Raw genomic sequence first — 10837 nt, 5'->3', positions numbered from 1 at the left:
TGGAGAATTGCTAAGAACTAACTGAGTCAAAAACTGTAAATGATGTAGCTGGCAAATTTACCACTGCTTCATTTGCAATCATCATGTTCTCTCTATAATTAAAAAAACATTATATTATAAAATATTTTACATTTACTCTGATTGGACTGAAGATGTAGCTTCACATGAGTTTGAAGTAGCTAATTCAATAAGCAATATCCACGAGGAAACACAACTGCTACCTCAATGATGACTCAATATCACTATCACTTTTGTCGAATCTGTAGTCTCAATATGCAACATTTACATAATAATTAGACACAGTACATGGTGGGTTTCAGTTATAAGTCAGTAGTGGGTTCATCCTGCACACTTTGAAGAGAGACCTGATTTTGATTTTACTTGTTTGACTATGATGTCTGTAAGTCATCTAATATTTAGTAAGTCGTTGATATTTTAACAAATTCAGATTCTGTCAGAGCTGCTTTATTCAATTTGATTGTTCACTTTGTTCTGTTATTTTATCAAAGCAAAAAAAAAAGATTCACACATCATTCAACTGAAGAAATATGGGCATTTAGTATATGTTATCCCAATTTAAATATTTGTATAACATTTTTACACTGTAAACTTAACTTTGTATCACCATAGCAACCTGTTGATGTAATAAAATAAGTGTAGCTCTGTTGGCATACTAATAATATAATAAATGTTATTTTCAGTCACCAAGAAGTATTATTGTTGTTAATGCAAAAAACAAATTAAAATTCATTTTATGTCATCATTTTAATGTCATCATCTACTGAGCATCAAATATTTGGTAACATGCCAGTCAGTACATTGTGTTGTATTACACAAATCAGAAATATAATCTTCTCACAGTTCAGCTGTTTCAATACTGTTGGGAGTAGAGGGCTGACAGATTAAAGATAAATGATTGAATTATCAAGAAATATTAGTGCTACTCTGTGTTACTCTCTAAACCAATAAGGCACTACAATACAAAGATGCTGGTATGAGTGAGCGGTGTTTATGTAATCCACAAAGTGGAAGAGTGGCTAGTACTCTATGCTTTCATTGGTAAGGTTTAGGCATGAGGAGAGCGATGTTTAGGGGGAGAATATCAGGGTCAGAGCCAACCATAGGCAGAATGCAGGTGGGAAAAAATGCAGATATTGTGAAGATTGATCTGTGAGGTGACCAGAGAGATCCAGCAGAGGGAGCTGGAAGAAGCTGCTGACTGTGGAAATACTGATTCTGTTGTCACCACATGGATGGAAGCTAATCATTGCAGCAAAAACAATGAGGTTAACTTAATTTCATACACAATACACTGAATGGGAGTACACAGGATTGTTATTTAATCTTAATTTAAATTTAAAAAAAAAAAATGTTGTACTTTGCTCCGTTCATCTTTCACTCGATCCTGACTAGTCTCCTAGTTCCTGCTGCTGAAAAACATCCCCACAGCATGATGCTGCCACCACCGTGCTTCACCGTAGGGATGCTATTAGCCAGGTGATGAGAGGTGCCTGGTTTCCTCCAGACGTGATGCTTGGCATTCAGGCCAAAGAGTTCAATCTTGGTTTCATCAGACCAGAAAATCTTGTTTCTTATGGTCTGAGAGTCCTTTAGGTGCCTTCTGGCAAACTCTAAGTGGGCTGTCATGTGCCTTTTACTGAGTAGAGGCTTCCGTCTGGCCACTCTACCATAAAGACCTGATTGGTGGAGTGCTGCAGAGATGGTTGTCCTTCTGGAAGGTTCTCCCATCTCCACAGAGGAACGCTGGAGCGCTGTCAGAGTGACCATCGGGTTCTTGGTAATCTCCCTGACCAAGGCCCTTCTCCCCCGATTGCTCAGTTTGGCTCGGCGGCCAGCTCTAGGAAGAGTCCTGGTGGTTCCAAACTTCTTCCATTTACGAATGATGGAGACCACTGTACTCTTCGGGACCTTCAATGCTGCAGACATTTTTTTTGTACCCTTCCCCAGCCTCGATACAATCCGGTCTCGGAGGTCTACAGACAATTCCTTTGACTTCATGGCTTGTTTTTTGCTCTGACATGCACTGTCAACAGTGGGACCTTATATAGACAGGTGTGTGCCATTCCAAATCATGTCCATCAATTGAATTTACTACAGGTGGACTCCAATCAAGTTGTAGAAACATCTCCGGGATGATCATTGGAAACAGGATGCACTTGAGCTCAATTTTGAGTGTCATAGCAAAGGGAGTGAATACTTATATACATGCGATATTTCAGTTTTTTTATTTTTAATACATTTGCAAGAATTTCTAAAAAACGTTTTTTGCTTTGTAATTATGGGGTATTGTGTTTAGATTGATGAGAAAAAAAAGGAATTTAATCCATTTTGGAATAAGGCTATCACATAACAAAATGTAGGGGAAGTGAAGGGGTGTGAATACTTTCCGGATGCACTGTATAATGCCTCATGAAACTTTGTATTTTTGCAGTGAGGCCACTTTTATGAACTGGAGAAGGAGATAGAATTAGGCTGGAATATAAGTGATGGATGGGTTAGTCCTGAAAAGATGACAAAATGAGAGGAAGCATATTAAAAAGTGAATAAAAACTAGGCTGAGGGAATCATTATATTAATGTGTGTGGATGTGTTGTCCATCTCATAAATCATGGTGAATATTGGACAAGACAATGAAATATATTTTCTGTTGTTTTCATGAATATTTAATACATTTTGTACATTTTGAGTAATCTTTTATAATTGTATCTCCCCTCAAGCATTGGCTGTATTTTTGTACACTGTTGCTTTAGTGGTCAACTGAACTGTGAACTGCAGATGGCTTTTTCTCTGTCTGTGTGTCTTTGTCAGTGTGCTCTCGCTCATGAGCACGTGGCTTTCCAGGAATCTGTGAAGCTGTGAACTGTGTCCAATCAAAGCTGACAGTGTGGACGGTAATAACTTCTCCTGGTGACAGAGCGGTGAAGGAATGTGTTTATAATTTATTGTCAGCTGAGGAGAGCGGACAGGAACACCGGTGCTAAATCAAGACAAAATGTGCACACGTGCATCACTGCATGTGTGTGTGTGTGTGTGTGTGTGTGTGAGGGAGTTAATTTTATGTTGCATGTTAGTGTGTGTTAATGCATGCACTAATGTTAACTCTCAATAGTTATTTTTTAGCTAATACTTTATTTTATCAGTTTATAAAGTCAGGCTCAGCTTGCCTTGTAATATCCCGTTTTTTAATGCCTTTGTTTTTTTCTTGTCATATTGCAGTTCTGAATGCAACATCATCTGTTGCCTCATCATGACACATTTGCTCTAAATAAGACTGAGTTACAATGTGTTTCAAATATCTGTTTTCAAATGAACTTTTATGGGATGCATGACAGACATCTCACTCATCAGCACAATCGCACCCAGTGGGATTTTCTTCCTACTCTGTTTAAACACCTCTGTACTCTAAAATAGCATCCTCTGCAATACGTGCAATACATTTTAAGAATCCACTCTAATCCACATTATATGCCTGCAGGTCTTTAAGTCTTTCATTTATCTTCCTCAGTCTGCATTTGACTGATAAAGAGCTAAGTGAGTGTGACAAAATCCAAAGGGGCCAAGGAAGCTAATGTCATTTGGTCCTTTTCCAAATGACCAGCCAGCAAACATTTAAGTTGAACTGTGTTTACTGAAGGCTGCTGATGGCTCGGTAATGAACAGAAGAGAAGAATTGATCAACTTTCAATCAACGGAGACCGAAACTTTCAACAGAGTCAGAGAGGAGCCTCACTAATAATCTAGAAGGGTTTGTCCTGGTTGAGATTGTCCACAATATAAAATGACTTATATTGTGGACAATGTGACTGTGACAGACTATGAGAATGAAATTACACCTTGTCTACTACAGCAAACATATCTGCTCTGTAAAACACTTGTTCTATTATTTCATTATGTTTCCCCCTAGTTTTACATTATTTTGATGTAATACGGTTCTGCCATCCACCTACATATCTGGAAAACAAATTAAGTATGTTAATTATTGTCAGAGCAGATGGTCACACTGAGCCTGATAGCATCCTGCTACACAACACAGGGGCCACAGATTGTGAACCCTCATTAACTTTACTGCTAATGTACAAACATGAACACATCTTATCATGCACATTAGCTTGCTGAACAAGCCACCAAATAAACATTCACGGGGGAAAAGTGCATTGCTAACACCGGTTAGCAGGCTAGATAGCTAATCCGCTGCTCATCAACATGTAGATATAAGGTAGTAGCCTAAATAATCCACGGGGTGTCACTGTTGCGCCATCTATCCCAGAGCCGTTGATAGACAGCTATTCGTTTACTTTGTCTATTTTTCGTACACCGGTAGCCTGCCAGCTAATGTCTATCAAACAAGCCTCCTACAAGCTCTTGTAGCTGGCTGAGAAAAAAAACAACCTTTTTATCTTTGATTCCAGTAATACAAAACTATAGAATATATTTACCAATATATTTGCAATATAATATATTTAAACCACCAATATATTAAAAAACATGTTGATATTCTTACTGGTACTGGTAATTCAACCATCTATTTCCCATATGTGTCCATTTTGACTCTTGAGGTCATGTTCTGGACTTAATCACCAATTTAATTATAAAAATCCTGCCAAAATAGCTACATTTATGGGAAATACACCCGGTTGAAATAAACAGGAATTTTCCTTTAAAACTTAATTCATGTAATTACTGTGTTGGCAAGATGACTAGTATTGCTTGGATGGAAATCTCCTGCACCCCCTTCTCATGTCCTTTGGATTAGTGTTATCTTAAATTGCATCAAGTTGACAAAAAATTGAACACACACTTAAGGGGTCTATAAATACATTCTGGACAATGTGGACTCCTTTTTTTCTTATGTTGAGTGACAAGATTTCCCTGCAGTTGCAACATGATTTGTTATTTTTTATTACATTTTTAAAATTTTTATCCTTGATTAATAGAGGTGAGGACACAACATATTCTGACAACCTTGCACACCATTGTGTATATATGAGTGTTGCATACATATGAGTGGAACATTTTCTCTCAGGTGTTTCTCCAGAGTAACTTTGGTGCTCTTTGGCACAGCTTTCCTTTACTGTAGGAATGATCACTAGGTTTCGAAAAGATATTGCCTTATTTGGTGTTTTGATGATGGTAGTGGAGAGCAATGTGGAAACATGTCTCTCTGAAATCTGCAATATTTGTTGATTGGGTAAACATCTGTTGACTGTGAAGGTTGTAGCACAGGATACACATCGTTTTCATATTCATTAAACCATTCAGTGACCCTTCACACCAAGTATGGAAGCATCTGTGTTTATTATGCACTCATTTATTCAAGTTTTTAAGTTTTATGTCATTGATCAAACACGCCCTCTGAAGATGTTATCAAAGATATGTCCTCACCTGCTTGTTGTGCTCACAATGCTCCAGCTGACGTCACACACGCTAGTAACACACAGAGGTTGTTGTAAACAGCCAACACAATCAAGGAATTCTCATCCATATCAGGTCAGGCACTTAGAAAATAGTTTCCAGTGGACATTTCGTGATGTTCTTCATCTGAAAGCTATATCTTGTTCTTGTGGTCTCAAGAGTGTAAAGGATTCTCATAGCCCCAGAGTGTGTGTGTGAGTGTTTATACTCATCATAAGGCTGTATTTATTCTCATGTGAATTATTGTAAGGCTGTAAGGAATAAGTAGATATCTGTGATATTCAGAACAGCGTTAATCTGACTTCAAAGAGATAGAAAAGAAGATCACACTATTCTTGTTGTCAGCCCAGAGATGTAGAGTTTGAGGGGAGGAATACATTGTCAGAAATCATATATTCTTGCTGTTGAGCGAAAAAGCACTTACGCCCAAAATGTCATATCAGAGTTTTTAAAACCTTTTTAAAAAACTAAAATGAATTGCTCTGAATGTGTGGAGCGGAAGAACTTACCTGACAATGGCAATGTTGTTCCAAGATATTTTTCTTTTTCAGTTTTCACTGTATGGGAGCTGAAAGACCACCAATAGGGTATTATTTGATGTGTAAATCTACCCCCTTTGTTATTTTATAGACTTTTCAGTATAAGAGAATAACATGGGTGCTACTCACAACTTCATCTAATGACTAAACAGGTTGCAGGTCAAAAAGGAGACTAAAAAGAGGTGCGGAGGCTTAAGTTTGCTCCTCTTAATTTATTATTGGAGGGAGCAGCTGTTCTTTTTTGCTCCATATAGTTTGGAGCCTGTGTAGTTGTGTATGCATGTGTGTGTTTGTGTGTCTCTAACGGTTTTAACTCTCCGATGCCTCCAAGTTTCCCACTCTCTTCTCTATCCTTTATCACCTTCTCACCATTCCTTCGCTGTCTCTCTCTCAGACATCTGTACTAATTATAAACCCTCTCAGTGTCTGTGACCACCTTCTGACCACTGTCTTTTTCTCTTTCTGTGGATTACACAGTAGAAAAGATAAATACACATAGAGATTGATAAAGAAATACATAGATATACACACATGAAACAAAACAGATTACATTTTTATAACTTTATAACTGATGAGTGATTAACTGGGTTCATGAATATGTCAATGAGCCACAGTAAGTGACATGTTTCTCTGCTCTGAAGATTACGGTCACATTTGTTTGTTTAGAAATGGCCCCAAAGACTAATTCACCCATCAAGTATTTAGTCTCTGGAGAGTATTTCCTTGTATGGCAGATGCCACTGTGCATACGCAGGAATGTGCTTCAGTTTATGTAGTTTGTTATGTAGGCTAGTTTGTTGTGCTACATATCAAAAAGCACTGTAAAAGGAACTGCATCCCTGTACATGACTTGTGATTGGTGTTATTAATCTTTGGAGCCGTTTCTAAACAAACTAAACCCATAATGGTTGGGGAGAAGGAATAGTCCATCCAGTGCAACTATGTGACTCACTGGTGTGTTATTCATTATTTTTGAACAAAAAAGGAGGTCTAGGACACAGAGGACTATGATATATCAGACATTTGGATAAACACACAACACTTGAGTTCACTTTAGGTTTGAAGGAGTAACTTTCATCTTTTTATGACAAAATGTTTAATGAAAAATGGAATAAAATTTCACTCAGTTGCTGGAATCCATGCAGGAGTGTAATATATGTTAAATATCTTTGATAAATGAGGAAGGATTTTTGCTGAGATAAGTGTTTAAAGTTACCAACCACAGTCCTCCGTGCTGATTCAATTCAGACCATAGACACACAGATACTGAAACATTCAGGTTTTTGTCAAGTTGTTACTCACATTAGCAATTATTAATGAGTATGCAGTCTCACTTGAGGACTACAACAAGGTCTCATCACAATTTTATTAAATGAATGACCAAAACTGCTTATCTCAGAACAACCCTGAATACAGACAAATGCTCATGCAGTAAGTTCATGTATTTACTATTCAAAAACTTTGATACATTTTTTTGATACCTCAATTAAACTCTCCTCCCTGTACAACACTTTACTGCAGTAGTACTGAAGTACTGTACAGTACAACTGCACTGTGTTGGTCTGTGACTGTAGTGAGCACTGTTATAGATGAAGACTGTTACCAGGCAAACTGCTAGTAATAATTCAACTAATTGAACAGTATCTAGCATATTAAGAGAAGGAGCTGGTTTGTTTTGTGTGTGCTTGTGTGTGTGTGTGTGTGTGTGTGTGTGTGTGTGTGTGTGTGTGTGTGTGTGTGTGTGTGTGTGTGCCATTTGGGGACCAAAGCCTGGTCCTAATGAGGCAAAATGCCATTCTGAAGTCCTGGTTAAGGTTAGGGTTAGTCTTTCCACGAAGAATGGAACTCAATGCAATGTGTGTGCGTGTGTGTGCACGCCCGCGCATTTGCATTGTATCAGTTTGCGTCTCAGTAGGGGTTCAGGATAAAGAAAGGGACTTGAATGACCGATTTTGTCCATACTAGAATTTCCCTCTTCGTGACGACGACATCACAGAGAAGTCAGATTGGATTCACTGTGTGTGACATCAGGCATTGACCTTGAAGGACGACAAGTCATCCAGTGGAGGTGCTGTTTACACGCATGTGTGTGCAATGAAAAATATGCCATATGCTGTTTTACTTAACACGAACTAGAGTCAATATGTTGCATATAACCTCGGGGGAAATGAAGCCTTAACCTTGGCAGCATTTGAACTCTGAGACAAGCAAGATCCTAAAAACACATACAGTATTACTACTTCTACTTCTACTCTGAATGTTACCTATTTGACTCAAATCTGTGGGGCAATATATATATAATATTGTACCTGTCATTGTGTATGTTATTTTATACAATGATATTGCTGTATATTGATACAGCCACTAGAAATTCAATTAAGAAACTACTGTATTCAAAGATGAAATAGTGAGACAGGACTGTTTGTTTTTGGATAATCCAGTGAATTAAACAGCTAAATAATCCAGGAACTTTATCACACAGATAAAAAAATCCTTCAAATCCAGAAAGCTGTCCTGCTTTATGGCTGAATTAATGTGCAACATTGCCTACAATGCCTACTGCAAACAGAGGTATTAATGTGAATGGACAGCTCCTTTAGTATAGCAAAATCTCTGCTAGTTAACATATTTCCATCCTAACATAGTACATATTGTAATATCGCAAGGCATACCACACATCTTTGCAGAGCTCCAAATTTCTAGTGGAAATTAGTAGTTAACCCATATGACCTGTCCTCCATCGCTTCACACTGTACGGTCCGCACTGACCCCAATCTTTCCCCCAGGCCCCTCTGACACGTCCAGTGAGCTATCAGGGTCTCGTTACCCATCTGAATAATTCAGGGCTGACACTCCATCGCTGATCTATTCACTTGACCTCTGAGGACACCACTCTCCTGGTGTCTGCTTAGATATCAGGAGGATCCTGAGACCACACGGTTTGACCACAAGGCACACACGTGTCCGGTCTGTTAACTGTTTCATAAGACATTTAACAAACCTCTGTGGTGTTGCAGATAATTGCTTAATGCATCTGTGTCTTTGCAGGAGAATGAGTAAGGCAGCAGTCATTATTTTCTCCTGCTTCCAAATGTCTCCACACAATCTAAGACAGTCTCAAGAATAAACTTGAAATGGGAAATCAATGATATGACATGAGTTGAATTCTCCATAGCTTGTCTACCAGCAAACCATCTAACTACTATCAGAAAAAGTTTCCAGAAAAAGTCTATTTCAACCCAAAGGAGAACAGTTTTTATGTTAATACTAAATAAAGTCAAAGTTTTGAAAAGGAGGATTTCTAAAATAGTACAAATATTTACGATAATGTGTGTGTGTGTGTCTGTGTTCACATACTTATGTGTACTGTGGCCAAATGTCGGTGCGTGTGTTTTTATGTTTCCACATTGTTATGTCTGGCAAAGCTGTAAATTTGTGTTTCTCCCACACCAGCTAGGAGTCTTATGACACCAAGAATGGCGTTAAGACTCCAAGACTCTGAAGTGGTCCAGGATGTGTAAATATAGAGTTGTCACTGTTACGAGCCTTGAAGACATAATGAAACTAACAGTGAGTGCTGGTGTACATGTGGTGTGTGTTAATCATTATTAATGTCTCTCTTTCAAACAATTTCCCAGTGAATCCACACTCAAATGCACAATATCCTTTATGTTACTGCCACTTTACTACTTACGCTTTACTGTTTGTGTGTGTTGATGTGCATTGTGTGTCTTTTTTGCAGATTTATATCATCTCACTGTATTATACTGTATGTTGTTTTAATACTTGGAGGTATCTGTATACACCTATTGTGCAGGGTATGTGCCTGTTTGTGTGTGTACACATTGTCGACACCCTGGCATGTTTAGCTCCCTCCTTTTAGGCCAGTGCAAGCTGTGACGAGACAAGGAAACCAGGATCCTGTTTCAGGCTGGATGGGCTATAAGAGACCAGAGAACACTCTGCACGGACAGAAACAAAGACAGAGAGAGACAGACAGACAGAAAGAAAGAAAGAAAAAGAACACATAGGCCTAGAGAAAGCACAAACTTCAAGGCAAAATCCAGAGAGGGACTGTAGAGATTTTGAGAACTGCAGAATATGTCCAGAAAGTAGCTGAGAGAGCTGACTGAACACACTGTCAGTCAGACAAAACAAGCTTTCCTGAGACATGCATCAGTGTCTGAGGCTGGAGTGATCAGTCATCCCTTAAAAGGGGCAAAGAATTTGGAAATATTTGGAAACCTTCAGCTCTTCCTCTTCCCCTTACTCTCTGAACTCTGCCCTTGAGGGGAGGGGGCACCCTCTGGGGCCATGCTAGCTGCCCGGAGCAGCGGTGGTGGTGTCAGCAGTGGACACCAGCCACACCATGCACACCGCAGACAGTCTGTGGCCTCGCTTAGCGGGATGAAAGCCCAGCGCAGCAACTCCCAGGATGCCAAGCGCAGTTCCTCCTCCGGAAAGCAGGGTGTGCAGCAGCGACACAAGGCGGCACTGATCAGAGAGATGGAAACCAGCTGGTATCTGAAAATGTTTGGATTGGGCAAAGAGGAGACAGTCGCATATAAGACTGGTATGCCCTACAGGTCAGTTAAAGCTCCACATGAGTGATTGTGTATGTGTGTGTCTGAGTGAGCTTAAATAACCACCAAGCACCCGTTCTTGACACAGGGCGAACAGATTGAACGCCTAATGTGCTGAACAGAGCTGTTTGTTGATTCACAAAATTATTTGGCTCCATAGACAAATTCATGTCACAAGTACTTTCAATCCACATGCTTACACAGAAGTATCAAGTATTTCGGTTCCACACACATCATTAACACTGCGATCAGTAAATTGTTGTGTGAGCGTGTGCAACATAC

Source organism: Scomber scombrus, chromosome 5, assembly GCF_963691925.1.
Source record: "Scomber scombrus chromosome 5, fScoSco1.1, whole genome shotgun sequence".
NCBI classification, from domain to species: Eukaryota; Metazoa; Chordata; class Actinopteri; order Scombriformes; family Scombridae; genus Scomber; species Scomber scombrus.
This window is presented reverse-complemented; position numbering follows the sequence as displayed.